The sequence below is a fragment of the Lissotriton helveticus genome, chromosome 10 (assembly GCF_964261635.1).
Source record: "Lissotriton helveticus chromosome 10, aLisHel1.1, whole genome shotgun sequence".
In the NCBI taxonomy this organism is placed as follows: domain Eukaryota; kingdom Metazoa; phylum Chordata; class Amphibia; order Caudata; family Salamandridae; genus Lissotriton; species Lissotriton helveticus.
Window position 1 is genome coordinate 803,177,290 of NC_136071.1, and position 19,494 is coordinate 803,196,783.

At 43.8% G+C, this 19,494-nt stretch overlaps 1 protein-coding gene across 1 annotated transcript in view; it reads left to right on the forward strand.

Moving 5' to 3' along the window:
- Positions 1-19,494, forward strand: part of MPP7 (MAGUK p55 scaffold protein 7) — a 1,171,941-nt gene that overhangs the window by 1,106,418 nt on the left and 46,029 nt on the right. The gene's annotated exons all lie outside the window — the stretch shown is intronic.

Below are 19,494 nucleotides of genomic sequence, written 5' to 3' on the forward strand. Positions count from 1 at the left end.
CCTATGCAGGAACTGTGCCAACGAAAAGGGGGACCTAGCACACCTCATCTTCTACTGCCCCAAAATCAAAACGTTCTGGGAAAAAATCTTCGTCTTCATAAAAAAGGCGCAGGGATGCACACTAAAACCAGATTTCTCTACCCTCACCACTGCATTTATGACCACAGGACTTGCTTCACAGCAGGACAGATCTGCTAGACCTCCTACTGACCTCGGCAGTGAAAATGGTCCTGTCCAACTGGAAGGGTACAGCTAAGACGTCATACAAAGGCTGGTTCAATTGGGTGACGTACCTCAGGGGCGCAGATAGCACCGCACTACAAAACGTACCCTGGAGGCCAGCCACTAGGGGATGTGGAAATCGCTGCACGAGTATATGGACCCCTATGAACCCCTGTGAGATCACTTGAGCGGGACGGCTGTCCACAAAACAAAGCGCTACAAACCCAGACTAGGCCCATTGCTAAAGTACTCTTCTTTTAAACTATCTCCTCCCTTTCTTTTCTATTCTTTTCTTTTTTCTCATCTACCCTTTATCTCCTAGCAAGACATTGTAAAGGGGTGCAGCCAAACAGGTATACCAACTACCTGTAACCATGGCAACACCAACCAAGCTTGGCTGGTACCCCGTAACGAAAAAACGAATGTACCTGTCTGTCAAATTTAATAAAATACTTTGAAATCAAAAAGAAATGCCTTGTGACCAAATTTGTTAGCTGATGTTGCTTTATGTACGTTTTTTACAGCACAAATAGAAGGAAGCATTCTGCCACTCGTAGTCCTGATTTTAAAATGGGATAATCTGGGCTAGAAATTCCAAAATACAAATCAACTTATCAGGAATATATTAGTCCTGGATGGGCCTAGGAAACTTGAGATATCCGCGTTTAGTTGTGGCATTTCCAGTTACTTCATTATAAAAAATATTGTGGGCAACACATTGTGTCACAAAGGCAAAACCTGCCTATATCACCTCTTAGCTCAGAATTTCAGATGTTGGTTGTTGGGCTTGGTGGTTTCCAAGCAATGTTAAGAACTGATGTATGAATGATGTATGAGTTTGTGAGTAGTTTACATTATAGCTGGATGCTAGAAAGGCGGCCCTGAAGCTCACAATATAAATATTAAAATCAGCTGATGAAAAAGCCACTGATGTCTGTTAAGCACAATGATGCTACAATCCCGGAACCCAAATGATTTTCAAACATCAAAATGGAATTAAGAGGTTACAATTCCGACGCACCTTGTAGCCAGAGCATTTAATACAATAAGCACAGTAGAAAGGAATAAACTATTAAATGATGGAGACACAAGAAATGTAGAAAAGATTTGAAGAGAAATGTCTACCATCTTCAGTCTGTGGCCAAAAAATCTCAAAGGGTCACCAAACATTCATCTACCTGGCAGACTAAGACCCAAGAATTACATAGTTTACAGCATCCGGTCAAGTAAATGCACACTAAGATGGGCCAAAGCACAACAATTGAGTGCCATTGTGTCTGGAAGCACAACTAAGATATCTTCTATATTCTGTTCTGGTTTTGGTAGCACCAATATGCAAAAAAATAACAAATGATGATAATGAGACACTAGGTTTGCAGGAAACGTATGGAGACCATGGGCACAGTATATTTCCTGAAGGATTAAATTAAATCATTGATACAGGCAATAGCACTCTACAGCCAAAAGGCATTACGGATGAGAAAAACAATATGGAACCCGAAGATAACTGCATAGCAATCGAGACACTTCATCGGAGGAAGCTTCTAGCCGGGGAGCATGCCAACGACTGTAGACCAAATTTGTGCATTACATACCTTGCAGTAAAACTTAGCTCAGCAGGAAACCACAATAGTAATTGCTTTCTACATGGACTTTTGAGATCAGAAGGGCTAAGAAAATTCAAATACTCTTGCACAAAACCTAAGCTTTTGTTATCATCTTTTTTCTGTTTCCTATTTCTCTTCCGAATCTCTTTTTCCATCCTCTTTTGAATTTGAGTGAATCCTTTTTTTCTTTCATCACCCAACAAAAACCCAGTGGTCAAATGACAACAAAACATGAATGTGAGATTAAACTGACTCCCTTATGAAAGATCTGCCTCCATTTCCTACTGGAATTAACAAGTTGTTAAATTCTTTGCAACTCACTAACCTCCTCATGCACAAAATTCTAAATATATAAACACTGACACCTATATAAATATGTGATGTGATTCAATTGTATAAATCCATGCTTGATGTACAGCATCTTGCATAGTCTCCCACCACCCTGTTTTGATGTACAACACTCTGCTACTACCCAGCTAGGATTATGCTATATGAATTCCAATATATACATAAATCCCTTTTTGGTGGCGAAAGGTTGTCCATGTCTACTTGTTATTTAAAAAAAAACGTAATCCTACATTAACTGGAGGAGCATCTCAACACCCACAGGTTTTGATCTGATCATGTATTTTTCTCAAAAGTAGGATTAAAAAACACAAGATGGTAAGTCCTATTAAATGGAAGGAAGAAACAGAATTCTTATATTTTATAAAAGTAGAAGAAATCTTATAATTCAGTCACCAATGAAATACTATGATCAATAATGCATATGAAACAGAGAAAACATTTACAACAAAAACATAATATGCTTTCATTAATTGGTATGAATTAGACATTAGTATTTTTGTGATTCTTTTCATTGTTTCATCTTTCAAGCCCGGGTGGATAATCATTTGATTCTTAATAAATTGCTGCAATCTTTCACCCCAGTTTCCAATAATGGTTCATTACTTTCTTCGTGACTGACTGCAAGAGTTGGAAGTGGGAGACTTAATTTCATCAGTGATTCTCATTGATTAAATTTAGAAGTATTAACAAAGCATCACCTTAGCAGAAGAGAAGTAGAACAAAATCCATCCCAATGGGCATGACCTCTGCCCCTCAATGGACATAACCAATGAACACATCAAAAATGATCGTAATGTTTAATGATCTTTTGAGAGCGGCACGAAGAAATATTTAAAGATACTTGAATTATTTGAATCAGATCAAGTGGTTGATTGATTTATTTATTTGTTGATTAATTAAAACCATTACAACAAAGAACAGAAATAAATACAAACACAGCACATTACCAGATTAAATATTCCAGGATACAATGCATAAAGTTGACCACAATCAATTAACTTTTTCCAGTTCGGGATAATTGAAAATTATTATTTCATTTTTAAAACAGTCTATAGGGCTTTGCACTTATCAGGGATAAAGTGCACGTATGTCATTTGATAAAAATAATAAACATAATAAATAGAACATTATCTAAAAAGCAGTACTCTAAAAACAAACAATCAGTACATTAAAAAGAGCCATAGAAATAATTAATCATTACCTTAAACAAGCATTTACAATGCAACGGTTTCGCCTTTGCAAAAGTTAGAGCTATTGGCTTTGTAAATGACAACATTTTTATTTTTGTGTTGGTTTTGAAAACAGATAAATAAATGGCAGTGTCATTTACAATGCCAATAGCTTAATCTCTCGCAAATGCCACACACACACACCGAGAGCCCCCCACACAAAGTAAAGTAAAGTCCACATTTGTAAAGCGCACAATCACCCGTAAGGGTCTCTAGGCGCTGGGAGCCGTCGGGAAGATTAAGCGAGCTATTGCCCAGAGTCACATGGTGCTGGGCTAATCTGCCGCCGGACCCGGGGATCGAACCGTGGTCCTCAGATTCCAGCGTCAGTCGCCCTGGCCGCGGCGCCACACCTCTCCACACAGAGCCCCCCACACACACACAGAGCCCCCCCACACACACACACCCACACAGAGCCCCCCCACACACACCCACACAGAGCCCCCTCCACACACCGACACAGAGCCCCCCCACACACCCACACAGAGCCCCCCACACACTGCGTGCAGGCATTCCAGTCTTCACAAGCAAATCTCCAATTCTATACAAGACCGGGGCCGTAAATCATACCAAAATTAGGGGGCGGGGACAGTTTGGTAATGGCAACCTATCCTGCTCTGAAAGCAACCCCTAGCCTGCAGGCATCATGAAAATGTCAGAGTGGCAAAGTGGCCAGTCCAGCCCCGACCTTAGGCTCTTATACCGTTCATCTAGGCTCTCATGTTATCAGGGTCTATCTTGCGAGTGAATGCGCTAGCAAGACATTGTTGTATTCAGTAAAGGACTTGGACCCTGCCCATGCTTACCTTTTGTCTGCTTCTGCATCACTCTTCTCTGCCGCCGTTGTCAGTGCAGCAGAAATGTCACTTCCGGGGGGGCGTGGCCTGGCAGCCAGGTTGGTGGACGTGTGCTAGACAAGGTCCGTCCAGCCTAAGGCATTTATCCTTTCAATATCCTGTCGTCCGATCCGTAATATGTTTAGATTGTGTCCATGGAGGGGCGCAACAGGGGTTGCGTTCTGAGCCCGTTTTGACCCCGCATCTCGGTGAGATGAGCCGTGGTGGAGGCGGCCTGGGAGTGGCGAAGATGCGTCTGAGCCTGGGACACGGCAGCCAGCATTAGAGTAACGACACGGCTGGGGCTCCTGGAGGCCGCGGTGCTGGACGCTGTGAGCGCACAGAGGCGACGAAGAGGTAGGGGTGTCAGCGGCTGTGGGTATTCAGCCGCGGGAGCCTCAGACGAGACCGCCCCCCCTTCCCCTACTCTTCTGCCAGAGTTGCTGCAGCACGGTCGGCGGCTAGATCGGGCCAAGGGGTGAAATCAGTCCATGACGTCGGCGGCCATATCGGACCGCAGTGGAGCGCTGCTAAGAGGGGGCGCCGTAGACAAAGCCTGGGACCATCTGTACTGCCTTGGGGTCGAGGTGGATCCTTGCCCCAAGTGTCAGGGGAGGTTGTGGGTGCTGCTGGTAGCCTCACCCAGTGTTGGGGCCACTTCGCACTTGCACCAGCGGCAATTGCGGGTCGCGCAAGTGGGCGAGGAAGGCCCAGAGAACCGCAGGAGTTCTTGGCGGTCTAGAGTTACGGCTGAGCTCCCCAGAAGCAAGTAGAAGCACCAAAGGAGGCCCTAGGGTGGGAGCTAGGGACCCCATGATACCCAAACTTTGTGCCTCGCTGGAAGCGGTCATATCTTGTCGGGTCAGCAGGGGGGCCAGGACGAGGTGGGATGGCCCTCTAGAGTGGGCGGCGGTAAAGATAAAGTGCCCGCACGTAACACCAAAAAGAAAAAAATTAATCGAGGCGAGCAGCTCTGATCCCATTGCAATGGTGCCTGAGAGCGTCTATGCTCCTGCATGCAAGGCACACAAAAACATGGTGGCACTTGTGAAGTATGCCGCGACTTCTGGTGTTCTGGCCAAGATTAAAATTTTAAAAAGAGTGCCCACACTAAGAAAGAAGTCAGGTCCCGGGCCGTGCTGTGATTGGCTGACGTCACGGGGGTGTCCCGGGCCGGCAGCCAATCACAGCGCGGCCCGGGAATGACATCACAGGGGTGTCCCGGACTGGCAGCCAATCACAGCGCGGCCCGGGACAAAGGGGCGGGGCTTAAAAAAAGCCCGAGAAACGCCCCCGAATCGCGTTTTCCCCGAGAAAGCGCGATTGACAGCCTCTGTCTCCCAATGGCTAGCCTCCATTTATGGAGCTAGCCAATGAGAGACAGAGGCGGGTCATCGATCATATATACAACTCAATAGGTTTTTTAGCGCATGCGCACTACGTGCGCACTTGCAGGCAAAACCTAAAAACAACAACATCCTCATTTCACAGCCGAAACAAATTTAACATATACTTTGGGTGTCAACCTTACATAATTTCATTTCCACTGAAAGCATACATTTTACAAATTGGTGTATTGTATGAACGTTGACACCACTTAAGCAAAATATTAATGCCGATCTACAAGTCCCAAGTCCCATTTCTATAAAAATAGGTATTAAAATTGTTTTCCTTTCCTTCATCATTTTTGGGCATAGTGTTACCATATGCAGCAAGGTTTCATCATAATGCCCACATAGCCGACAAATATTTGATGCCCATTTGGACTTCCATTTGGGGGTTCCATCTTTAGTTGGATAGATTCCAAACCTTAATAACATAAATTTGTTCTTAATAAAGGGTTTTTGATGAAAAAGTAAGTAGGGTTGGACCATCATTTTGTCGAAGCAATTGGCAATGGACCAAAAGTGTTTTTTTTTCCCCAACTCATATTTATCCAACACTTCTGACAACAAGGCAACGGTCGAATTAATTAATTTTTTATAAACAATTTTACTCCTTGTTTCGTCTTCCCAATATGGGACATTCGAATTTTAGGAGACACTCAGCTAAATAATCCTGCCAACTTCTAGAATATTCGCTTGTCGAAATCACGCTCCAACACATATTGGCCAATGTGCCCTCCTTGGCTCGAGATAATGCCAATAGTGTTTTAACAAATACAGCTTTACGCACCAAGAGCTGTTGACGTAAGCCAAATACCAATCTTAAATTGGCACGTGAAATCTGCCTAGGAATCCTAAATACTGATTTTTATGTCCCTGCAACTATGGCCTCCAATACTTTCACGTCTCTACCCTTAAAAATAATGGACCCATAGTCCAAGGAGGGGATGAGATTTGCTTTCATGACTTTAAGTGGGTGGTCATAATTGGGGCATACTAATTTATCTCTTAATTTACGAAATGCGAAAGCAAGTGAGGTACCTTTAGCCTCTAAATTATTAAAATGCTGTCTAAATGATCATCAAATGTAATTCCCAAATATTTATACGTTTTTACACAGTCAACAGACAAACCATTGATATTCAATTCCTTTACTCCAAGTTTACCTTTCCCTATTAACATTATTTTTGTTTTTTTTATATTAATTGTTAAACCATTTTGGGTTACATATATATTAAAAGAATGTATTAATCTTTTTAATCCTGTCATAGTTTGGCTAAGTAAAATAGTATCATCGGCATACTGTAAGTATTTGATTTCTTTACCCATTACAGAAGGGGAATGTGAATTTACATCATTAAAATGGAATGGGAGATCAGACATAAATAAATTAAAAAGACAAGGAGCGAGCACACATCCTTGTTTTAAGCCAAGATTGGTTTCAAGGCGGCGGGTAGTATGTCTACCGTCGCCAATTTTTCCCTGCACCCAGGTATTTGAGTACAATAATTTAATCATTTTTATTAGGGTTTCTGATATACCCCAATTCATTAGCTTTTTCCAAAGAATATTTCTGGGTACAGAATAAAATGCGGCTTTTAAATCAATACAACAAATGTACGTTTTTTGTTTCCTACATATGGCTCTTTCTCCTAGTAAAGACAATAAAATCAAATTGGTAAGAGTCCATTCTCCCTTCCTAAATCCTGTTTGAAAGATTGGGATCAATTCTTCTCTTTCCGCCCAAGACTCTAACTCCTCTAACAGACAACTTGCGAATATTTTAGCATCTACGTCTGTGAGGGTAATTAATCGATAATTTGCAGGGTTACAGCCTGTCTTAATAATTTCATTGAAGAGGGCCGTTAATAACTCTGGCCAATACCCAATTTTAGCTTTAAAAATAGCGTTCGGCATTCCATTAGGACCGGGAGCTCCATTTGATCTAATTTTAAATAAAACTTTTTTAACTTTGTCTACAGACCATAACTTAATATTCGTAGAGCCTGATGTATCCCTTGTGCCAAGAGGGTCGCACCCTTCACCTGGCTCCAATTTACATTTGGGGTCAGGACATTCAAGTTTCTCTACCAGTTGGTTTCGAGAAGTTAATTTATTATTAAAAAAATGTATCCAGCTTAATTCATCTATATTGGCGCTTGTATTTCTAAGATTTCCATTTTCTAAGTTATTAATTATACTCCAAAACTTTCTTAAATCCTTAGACTTACATGCGAAATGGAGTTTGGCCCAAGTCTCTTCATAATACAATTGTTTAGCCCTCCAGATTTCATTCTTATAACCCCTCTTTAGATTTCTGATTTTAAGCGACGTTAAAAAGTAGGTATATCCCTTTGCTTTCTTGTACACTGATCTTATTGTTCTGTTGAGGGACCGTTTCAAATATAATAAGTGATGGGAAAACCAACCTGGGTTCCTAGGATTCAAAATTACAACCCCAGATGGTTCCCTATTGGGAAATGTATTCAATAGGGAGTCGCATAAGGTGGGCCATAGGGCAATCATTGGAGTTCCATCAGAGTATTTCACCAGCACATCAAGGATTAGAAGAGAGAGAAAGTCAATGATATCTTTGTCTGATTTCTCATTCCATATTAACTTTTTTAAATTAAAAGCAACCGGGGCCATTCCCAATATTTTAGTCTCTGGTAAATACTCAAAGGATAAATTGATTGCAATAACTTGCGGATTATGGTCGCTCTCCATCCTTGGCACAACCTCATAACTTTGAATTTGTTCTAAGAGTTTATCTGACAATATCGTATAGTCAATTATAGAAAGACAGTCCGCTTTATTAAATGTTGGAATGTGGTCTCTATCATATAACATCGTTAGATTGTATTTAATAAATTCACAGTTAGACCATTGGGATAAAAGATCTGAATGGGTTGCCCGCTTTTTATACGATAAAAGATGAGTGTTAAAATCTCCCGAAATAATCATCTGAGCATCCCTATGATCATAATATAACACTTTCACCATTTCCCATAACTGAATAAGTTGAAGTGATCGCACCTTTTTTACCGAATTTAAATAAACATTTAAAATAATCAACGATTGACTGGCTATTAATTTTACACATTGAATCCATTTAACTTGAAGGTCTATTTCATAGTGTTCAACATTAAGACTTAAAGAAACATAAATTGAGAGTCCCCCACTACGTCGACCATATGCAGCGTCCCGGCATGCTGCATTCAAATATTCGTAATAGCCGATCAGCGGAGTACCGGTCAGATTCCACGTTTCTTGCAAGAGTAACAGATCAAACAATTTTAAAAAACCTATAACATTTACATCTTCTACAAGAGTGTTAAAACCATTTGTATTCCAAGGGCAAATTCTAACTGCTGTTGGTGCGTTGTATGAGGTACCCCAACATTTTATTTATTTTATTTTGAAAGTTTTATATAGCGCGAACAAGATCTTAGCAGATATCAGAGCGCTTTACAGACGAAAGGACCAACCCGTGAATAGATAACAATTGGTATGTGGAAGGTCCATGCGGGAGCATAGTCAGACAAATACATCAATGATGATACAAGTACAAATACGTGGTAGCGTAAACCCTCAGGTAGGTCAATAACATGAGTCATACAAAAAATGCAAAAAGATCAGTAGAACTGAATGGTACAGCGTCTGTAAATATCAACCCCAGTAATAATTCAGGTGTATTTAGCCATGAGGATAGCTTTTACTTCTTTCTTAAAAAGTATGGTGGAGGAGATGAGCCTGGTTTCAGGGGAAGTGAGTTCAAGATCCTGGGTGCCATTCCTGAGAAGGAGCGTTTATACGTTTTTTCCTTGCGGAATCTTTGGGGCTTTAGCAAGAGATTGTTTGTGCCTCTAGTATTTCTGGAGCCACCAGAAATCGTCAGCTTCTGGGCGAGGTATCCGGGTGAGCTCAGGTGAACAGCCTTGTGCGTCAAGCAGGCGATTTTCAGATGTATTCTGGCTTCAAAAGGCAGCCAATTCAGGGCTTTCAGGTCAGGGGAAATGTGTGAGTGTTTTTTTGATCCAGTGATGAGTCTCGCTGCGGCGTTTAGAGAAGCTCTTATGGGTGCCGTAGTAGTTAGGGGGAGACCGCAGAGGGCGATGCTGCCGTAATCTATTCGCGGGATGACTAGTGCTTGTACCGCAGTTTGGAAATCTTTGGCTGGAAGAAAGGGTTTGAGTTTGGGAAACAACCTTTACAACGCAACTTTAACAACGAACTACCATTACAACGAAAGTTTTACAACGCAAAAACTTTTACAACGCATACCATTACAACGCAGGATTTTACAACGCAAGTACCTTTACAACGCATACCATTACAACGTAAGTATTGGTAAGTATATAAATATTTTTAAAATATTATATGTTTGGGTTTTTTGGAAAAGGGGTATTTTTAGGGTTCAGGGTCAGTTTTCAGTTTTTGGGTAAAGGGGTATTTTTAGGGTTCAGGGTCAGTTTTCAGTTTTTGAGTAAAGGGGTATTTTTAGGGTTCAGGGTCAGTTTTCAGTTTTTGGGTAAAGGGGTATTTTTAGGGTTCAGGGTCAGTTTTCAGTTTTTGGGTAAAGGGGTATTTTTAGGGTTCAGGGTCAGTTTTCAGTTTTTGGGTAAAGGGGTATTTTTAGGGTTCAGGGTCAGTTTTCAGTTTTTGGGTAAAGGGGTATTTTTAGGGTTCAGGGTCAGTTTTCAGTTTTTGGGTAAAGGGGTATTTTTAGGGTTCAGGGTCAGTTTTGGGTTTTTGGGCAAAGGGGTATTTTTAGGGTTCAGGGACAGTTTTGGGTTTTTGGGGTACAGGGTTAATTTGTTAAAATAAAATATTTAAATTAATTAAATGTAATTAAATAAAAATTAATGATATTTTAATAATTTAAATTAATTTAAATTAAAAAAAATATTTTTAGGGTTCAGGGTCAGTTTTGGGTTTTTGGGGTACAGGGTTAATTTGTAAAAATAAATTAAGATTATATTTAAATTAAATTAAATTAATTAAATAAAATTAAATAAAATTTAATTATATTTTAATAATTTAAAATAATTTATATTGAAAAAAATATTATATACTTACCAATATTTACGTTGTAATGGTATGCGTTGTAAAGGTACTTGCGTTGTAAAATCCTGCGTTGTAATGGTATGCGTTGTAAAAGTTTTTGCGTTGTAAAAAATTCGTTGTAATGGTAGTCGTTGTAAAAGTATGCGTTGTAACGTCATACATCCTTGAGTTTCCTTAAGGTATTGATCTGGTAGTTCGCACCCTTAGTTGCTTTGTTGATGTGTTCCTGCATGTTGAGGTTGGTGTCAAGTGTTATGCCTAGAGATTTTGCAGAGTCCACGATGGTGGGATGAACATTGAGTGCGGTTAGGTGTTCAAGCCAGATTTGAGCGGTAGTGATCTTCGCAGGAGGTGAGATCAAGAGGAACTCTGTTTTAAGAGCATTGAGTTTGAGATGATTAGCGGCCAGCCAGGATTGGGTGCTTCTGATCATTGAATTCAAGAGCATGATGTCTTTGGGTGATTGTAATTTGAGATAAAGTTGGGTGTACTAGGTTAAACAGAGTTGGGGATAGGGAGGATCCTTGTGGGACGCCTAGCGATACAGGTATTGGCGAAGACATCAAATTGTTACTCTTGAATTTCTGCGATCTGTTGTGTAGAAAGGACGTAAACCAATTGAACACAGTTCCAGATATACCCATTCTTGTGTTTAATAGATCGAGTAAGTTCTCATGTTTGACCGTGTCGAATGCAGAAGAGAGATCAAGAAGGATGAGGAGGCAGGTATCGTTTTGATCTAGGATTTGAAGGGCGTCGTCAATTATGTGAGTCATAGCAGTTTCTGTACTGTGATCTGCTCTGAAGCCTGATTGATGAGGATTGAGTAGATCAAACTGATTAATGTGTTTAGTCAATTGTATTTGAACTGATTTTTCCAACAATTTGGCAAGAGTCGGAATATTGGTTATGGGACGGTAATTATTTAGATCAGAGGGGTCGGCTGTGGGTTTCTTTAGTAGAGGTGTGACTTGTCCAACTTTGAGGGAGTCGGGGATGGTCCCTTGTAGAAGTGAACTGTTGATAATTTTAGTCCAGAGTGGGAGGAGCGACGGGGTAAGGTCTTTGACAGCGTTGGCAGGAAGTGGGTCCGTGAGGTGATTGGCTGGTTTCACAGTGCTGAGAAGACTACCAATTTCTTCTTCCGAATAGGTGACAAAGGATGACCATGTAGCATTGTTTTTTGGTTCAGTGGGTGCTGTGAAGTGGTCTTTGGGGTAGAGAGTTACGTCAATGAGGAGATCGTTTTTTATGTTTTCGGTTTTTTGGATGAAGAAAGAGGCGAAGTCTTCACAGGAGGGTGCTTCGCCCAAAGTGCTGAGTGGTTGGGGTTGTTCCTTGGATTGTGTTCTGATTAGCTCAAACAGCTTTCTCGGACGATTTTTGGCTTGGTCCAGTTGACGGCTTAAGAAATTCGATTTTGAGCGTTTTATTTTCCTGAAGTAGGCGTTTCTCTTTTTCTTCAACGTTTTTAAGTGCAGTGCGGAGGGGGCTGATCTCCAGGTGCGCTCTGCCATTCGCATGGCCCGTCCCTCCTCATTGAGACTCCCGTCGTACCAAGGATTGGACATTTTTGTGGAGGCTCTTTTTAGCTGCATAGGTGCAGCTTCATTAACTATAGAGGTCATAGCGTTGAGATAGTGATCCGTCAAGGATTGGACATCCGTAACGCCAGTAGGGGGCAGTAAGATGGCAGTAGGGGGAAGTAACATCAATCGGTCTTTGCTGTATTTTTTCCAGATAGAATAGCCGGGAGTGATAGAGGGGCCTTTTTATCGACCTTGGTAGGATGAAGGTCTGATGTGAGCCCTACTTGACAAAATCTGAACATATGCTAAAATGACCAATTTTCACCATATAAAATCAGCAAATGAAATCCCACGGATCCCCTGAATCCCGGGTTTGTAGGCCCAAGCCAAAGGCCAAAGACCACCGCCTTATGTTAACAAAATCCACTGGGCCTAAATAGTTTTAAACGTGCATTTCTGATGTGCTGAACACAGCGAGGCAATTGAGCAAACCTGGAAAGTACAGTAGCCTTTCACAAGCCCCATTGCAAGTTGGCACATCTTGGACTCTTGCAGAAATGTTGTTTTGAAAGATAGCTTGCATGAAATAAATGTCACAGCACCTCAGCACCTGTCGTAAGTCCCGGTCTTACATATATCTTTAGAAATGCACGTAACAAAATGTTCTTTTGTCAGAAATGTACAAAGTGTTCTCTTTTAAAATATACGTAACAAAATGTTCTTTAAAGATGTCCTTCCGGTGTCCTAGAACACATGTGGTCAAACCACCTGCATCAGAAAGTGCGTCAGAAAAGGCGTCAGAACAGTGTTAGTTCTGCATTTTTTAGGTATATTAGATTCAGCCCGTCAAATCTGAAGCCAGAGCTCTGCTGATGCGACCTGTGCATGCAAGCTCTCCGGCTAGCCGATTGTCTGACTTGGGACGTCAATTCCTCTCTCTCAGGTGGTGGACTTCCTAAGCCAGATAATACTTCTGTCTTTTTAAATCTCTGTCCTTGCTCTGTATTTTCCATTCACACCCAATTCCTTGCATTTTAGGTTCCCTTAAGCTGTTAGGCCCTGCTGGGATATTCAATTCAATTGATTTATATAGCGCACTACATACCCAGAGGGTCTCAAGGCGCTTGAAGAAGGGTGGGGGATTACTTGTCGAATATCCAGGTTTTAAGTTGCTTTCTGAATGCTAGGTGGTTCTGAGTGAGGCGAAGGTGAGTGGGAAGTGAGTTCCAGGTTTTAGCTGCCTGGTAGGAGAAGGATCTTCCTCCCATGGTGGTTTTGTTGATGCGAGGTACAACGGCAAGGGCTTGGTTGGAGGAGCGTAGCTGGCGGGAGGGGGTGTAGAAGGAAAGTCGTGTGTTGAGGCATTCGGGTCCAAGTTCGTAAAGTGCTTTGTGTGCGTGGGTTAGGAGGCGGAATGTTATCCTCTTATTGACTGGGAGCCAGTGGAGTTTTTTCAGGTGGCCAGAGATGTGGTCATTACGCGGGATGTCTAGAATGAGTCTGGCTGAAGCGTTCTGGATGCGTTGGAGTTTTTTCTGAACTTTTGCTGTGGTACCGGCGTAAAGGGTGTTTCCGTAGTCCAGGCGGCTTGTAACCAGTGCGTGGGTGACCGTTTTTCTGGTTTCGGTGGGGATCCAGCGAAATGTTTTTTTGAGCATGCGAAGAATGTTGAAGCAAGATGATGAAACGGCGTTGACTTGTCTGGTCATCGAGAGTGAGGAGTCCAGGATGACGCCCAGGTTCCGTGCGTGGTCCGTTGGGATGGGTGCTTTTCCAAGGGCCTCTGGCCACCAAGAGTCGTCCCAGGCGGAGGGGGAGGTACCTAAGATAAGGACTTCTGTTTTGTCTGAGTTCAGTTTCAGACGGCTGTGCTTCATCCATTCAGCTACTTCTTTCATTCCTTCATGTAGGTTGGTTTTGGCGGTGTTAGGGTCTTTGGTGAGTGAGAGGATCAGTTGAGTGTCATCAGCGTAGGAGATGATGTTGAGGTTGTGTTGGCGTGCGATGGCCGCGAGGGGGCTCATGTATACGTTGAAGAGGGTGGGGCTGAGTGAAGATCCTTGTGGTACGCCGCAAATGACTTCAGTGGCCTCTGACTTGAATGGTGGGAGGCGGACTCTCTGAGTTCTTTCGGCAAGGAACGAGGTGATCCATTCCAGTGCTTTTCCTTGGATTCCGATGTTTCTGAGGCGTTGTATAAGGGTGCTATGACAGACTGTGTCGAAGGCTGCGGAGAGGTCGAGGAGGATGAGGGCGACTGTGTCACCATTGTCCAGTAGAGTTCGAATGTCGTCTGTTGCTGCGATGAGTGCGGTCTCAGTGCTGTGTTTGGCCCGGAAGCCGGACTGTGAGGAGTCGAGGGATTTGTTGGTTTTGAGGAAGGCGGCGAGTTGGTTGTTGACAGCTTTCTCGATGACTTTGGCCGGGAATGGAAGGAGCGAGATGGGGCGGTAGTTCTTGAGTTCGGTAGGGTCAGCTGTGGGTTTTTTCAGAAGGGCGCTGAGTTTGGCGTGTTTCCAGATTTCCGGGAATGTGGCGGAGTTGAGGGAGCAGTTGATGTCGTCTCGGAGGTGTGGTGCTATGATGGAATCTGCTTTGTTGAAGATGTGGTGAGGGCATGGGTCTGTGGGGGATCCTGAGTGGATGGAGTTCATTAGGCGGATGGTGTCCTCAGTGGAGATTGGGTTCCAGTCCTTAAGGATGTTCAAGGGGGGTGAAGGTACTGCAGAAGGTTGGGTATGTTGGTCTCCGGGTTGGTTGTCAAAGCTGTTGTGGATGTCTGCGATTTTGTCGTGGAAGAACGAGGCTAGGGAGTCGCAAAGGGCTTGAGAGGGAGTGATATCGTTGGAGTTGGCAGTGGGGTTGGTGAACTCTTTGACGATGTTGAATAATTCCTTGCTGTTGTGGGCGTTGTTGTCAATTCGGTCTTTGAAAGCGGATTTCTTGGCAGTCCGGATCAGTTGGTGGTGTCTGCGGGTGGCGTTTTTGAAGGCGTCCCTGGTGCTGGAGTTTGGGTCTTTTTTCCAGGCCTTCATAAGGGAGCGGCAGAGTTTCTTGGATTTCTTAAGGTCATCGTTGAACCAAGGGGCGTTTTTGCTGTCTAGTTTGATTTGGCGTTTTTTCAGGGGTGCTAGTTTGTCAGCGCTGTTGGTTAGCCATTGAGTGAGGTTAATGGCTGCTTGGTTGGCGTTTGAAGAGTGGGCAGGGGGGTTTTGGAGAAGCGATGAGGAGATTTGGTCGGTGGTGATTTTGTTCCAGTTTCTTCGCAGAGTGGGTTGGGGGTGGTTGTGGGTTGTGGTCTTTTTGTAGATAAAGTGAACGCAGCTGTGGTCCGTCCAATGGAGAGCTGTGGTGTGACTGAAGGAGATATGTTTGCTGGAGGTAAAGATGGGGTCGAGTGTGTGACCTGCGTAGTGAGTGGGGGTATTAACAAGTTGTTTGAGTCCGAGGTTGGCGAGATTGTCCAGAAGGGTGGTGGTGGTGTTGTTGTCGTTGCTTTTCTCCAGGTGAAAATTGAGGTCTCCCAATAGAATGTAGTCCTCGGAAGGGAGGGCGTGTGGGGTGATAAAGTCAGTGATGTCTTCACTGAATTTTGCACGGGGTCCTGGTGGCCTGTAGAGGAGGGTGCCTCTAAGTGTGGTCTTGGGGTCGGTGTGGATCTGGAAGTGAAGGTGTTCGGCGCTAGCGAGGTTGACGTCTGAGCTGGTTGAGATGCGGATGGAGTTCTTATGGACGATAGCGATGCCTCCTCCTGTTTGCTTGTAGCGGTCTTTTCGGATGATCTTGTAGCCTTCCGGGATGGCGATGGTGATGTCTGGGGCTGAGGAGGCGTTCATCCATGTTTCTGTTAGGAAGGCGACGTCCGGAGAGATGGTGTCTAGTAGATTCCAAAGGTCGATGGCGTGTCTGTGGACCGAGCGGGTGTTGAGCAGGATGCATTTTAGGTGGTTGGTGTCAGGTTTCTGTTTGGTGTTAGTGGATGGGGAGTTGGTCTTGGTGCCGTCAAACTTGCAGGAGTTGCATGTAAATGGTCCATGGGTGTATCCAGGAGCGGCTTGGGCGCAGTTGGGGAGGCGGCCGGGGTTTAGGGCTAAGAGGGTGGAGGCGTCGTATGTGATGCGGGTGGGGTGGGGGGCAGGGGGTCTGGCGCTGGGCGCGGTCCAGGCGCGGACGGGCGTAGACGGGCTTACCTTTGGCGCACCTTCGGCGCGGCCGCAGCGCGTGGACGCTGCGCGTTGGGACATCTGTCCATAAATGGAGTGTGGGGGGGGGGCGGAGCGAGGGAGGGGCCGCAGGGAGGTGTGATCGGGGTGGAGGGGCGGGCTGGCAGGCACAACAACAAAATGGCTCCTAGCCAAAACAATAACACACCGAGGTCGGCACAATCAGCTTAAATATATCTGGGAAGTGGGCGAAGGTGCAGCTGTTGTAAATCAGGCAGTACCCACAATGTCAGTAGCGCTGCGGTCGAATCCCTACTAAATACGCGCTGCAGCAAAGTCCAGCACTACAGGCAGAGTAAAATAAATTAATTAAGCGCTATGCAATAATAATATGCAAAAAGGTGGCGGCAATTGCTATTAAAGTCGTAACGATACCAGGGTTCAGGGACACCGATGTCTGGGGAGCGACCGACACTGTGCAAGTCAGGCAGGTCACAGAGGAGGCTCGGGCGGGTCAGCGCTCTTCACTCAGTGAGAGGGAGGGGCCGCAGGGAGGTGTGATCGGGGCGGAGGGGCGGGCTGGCAGGCACAACAACAAAATGGCTCCTAGCCAAAACAATAACACACCGAGGTCGGCACAATCAGCTTAAATATATCTGGGAAGTGGGCGAAGGTGCAGCTGTTGTAAATCAGGCAGTACCCACAATGTCAGTAGCGCTGCGGTCGAATCCCTACTAAATACGCGCTGCAGCAAAGTCCAGCACTACAGGCAGAGTAAAATAAATTAATTAAGCGCTATGCAATAATAATATGCAAAAAGGTGGCGGCAATTGCTATTAAAGTCGTAACGATACCAGGGTTCAGGGACACCGATGTCTGGGGAGCGACCGACACTGTGCAAGTCAGGCAGGTCACAGTGTCTGCGACACTATAGTCTCCATAGCTAAGGTGCTTCTAGGCACTAGACTTTATAGAGTGTTCTGCTTTCCCTAACTAATTTCTATTGTGCCTTTTAAAAGGATCCCAGTCCTTTTGCACCTTGGATCTCTTTGGAATGTCAAACTTGCATGGGTAATTCTCTTCAGAAAAGCACATTTGTAGATGCCATGTTTTCATAGAATGTATTCTAAGCCTTTTTTGAATAGCCTACTGATTCCAATTATACTGCTTACAGGTCCTCATTCCAGCCTGTTGTCTAGGCTCTTGCACATAATAAATGTGAACTTGCGTTTTTTGATCCTGACAGATTGAAGTCAGACTTTCAAACGTTTCATTGCTCAGGCTGATCGATTGATAAATGCATTTTCCGATGTACTTAAGACTTAACGAATAAAATGCCACTTCAAATGTGATCTTTGTCATCTCATATCATTGTTCCTTGTTCCTCAGTGAAGTGTTGCGTCGATGACCTGTGACCACGACTCAAAACCTCAGCAGGGTGGTTTGTGACTTGTGACCACACCCTAGAGGGCTTCCGTTCTCCCCTCATCAGCAGCCAACTCCAATCATCCGCTGCCGCATGCATCCCTTTTAGTTCCTCACACACTCGTGACCCTGGCTGACAGCTTTTGATTTTAATGCCACCTAGCCTATTTAGGGCTGAATATGGACCTGAAGCGCCTTTCAACACTCTAAATTGATTAACATCGGTTTGTTTTGGGGCCTCCTTCTTCACTATGGGTATTAGAGGGGTCGGATATTGCAGACCGTGGAGTCTCCATACTTTAATCCCCCAACTTTAAAAGTTATTAGAATTCGCTAATATTTTCTTTACAATATCATCCTTTAACCACGTCGTGATGGTTATCTCCCTATTACCACCATCTAACTTAAACTCTACAGAATCCAGGTCCTCGGTTGCAACATCCTTAAGATCAGGAGCTGCTTTTAGTAATTTCAGAATGTTCCCTCTATTCAGAATATCATGTAAACCGCGGGTCGAATATTGGGGGCAGAAAACCACTTTTCGATTTTCAACCTGCAGTTTAGGGGATTCAATATTACTCCTAGGCCTGGACCGGATCGATCAGTATTACTCCTAAGCCCTGAATACGATCGATCCATATTCCCAGCCATCACCAACAGGGGATTATCTTGCAGTTTGGGGGAGTCAATATTACTCCTAAGCCCTGGACCGAGTCGATCAGTATTACTCCTAGGCCCTGAATCAGATCGATCCATATACCCAGCGGTCACCAGCAGGGGATTATCCGGGCGATTTAAACGATCAGGCTGCTCTGGTTTGGGTTGAGCCAGAATACTGGGGTCCTCAACCTGATCATTCTTGTTAGGATTCAAAGGGGAGGGATTTACTAATTTTCCATGAGGCAGCTTCTTATCCTGTACACAGGGCTGTGCACCCTGACTAATTTGATCCTTAAGTGTAAGGGAAGGGTTTACAATTGTATCAATGGCCATATATTGCTCTCCTTTTGAGACTACTCCATCATCTCTAGACCAAACGGACACTATTTCTTTTGAATAGGTGTGTATATTATTATTGGACCCTATAAATTCTTGAACTGGGATAATCTCATTCTGGGAAAAGTTTTCATTAAACTGATAAGAGTGTGGATCTTGCATTGGCTTATCTTGCCCTACCCGGTTCTCTCGGATTGGCAGTATCTGGATTTTAGTCCCCACATTAAAAATAGGCACTTCCTTTGGCCCTTCACTTCCAGCTTTACTGCATGGCTTAACCTTTTTATTGGCTTGAGGTGCAGTCGAAGGTCTAAAAATAGGGAAGAGAGCCACTGGCCCAAAATTCAAGTTTGGGCCGCTATTGTTTGCTACCCCTGTAACTATTTTTTTGTCCCGGGCTGCCTTATTATGTGCTTTTCTCAATCTTTTTCTCGCCCTTTTTGTTAAAACTTCAGGTACTCCTGTTACTTCAGTGGCCAAAGTTACTATTGGGCTGCTATTATTTGGCTCCCGATTTATCTTTAATTTAGGGGAGTGTGATGTCTCTAAAGGTACAAGGACCAGAGGATTTTTTTCTATAGTTCCAGTATTTCTTAAGACTTCACTCCTCCCATCTTCCCTACCGGATAATAGTTTTACTTCATGGACCATAGAACCAACAATTGATGGGAGATCAGAGATTTTATC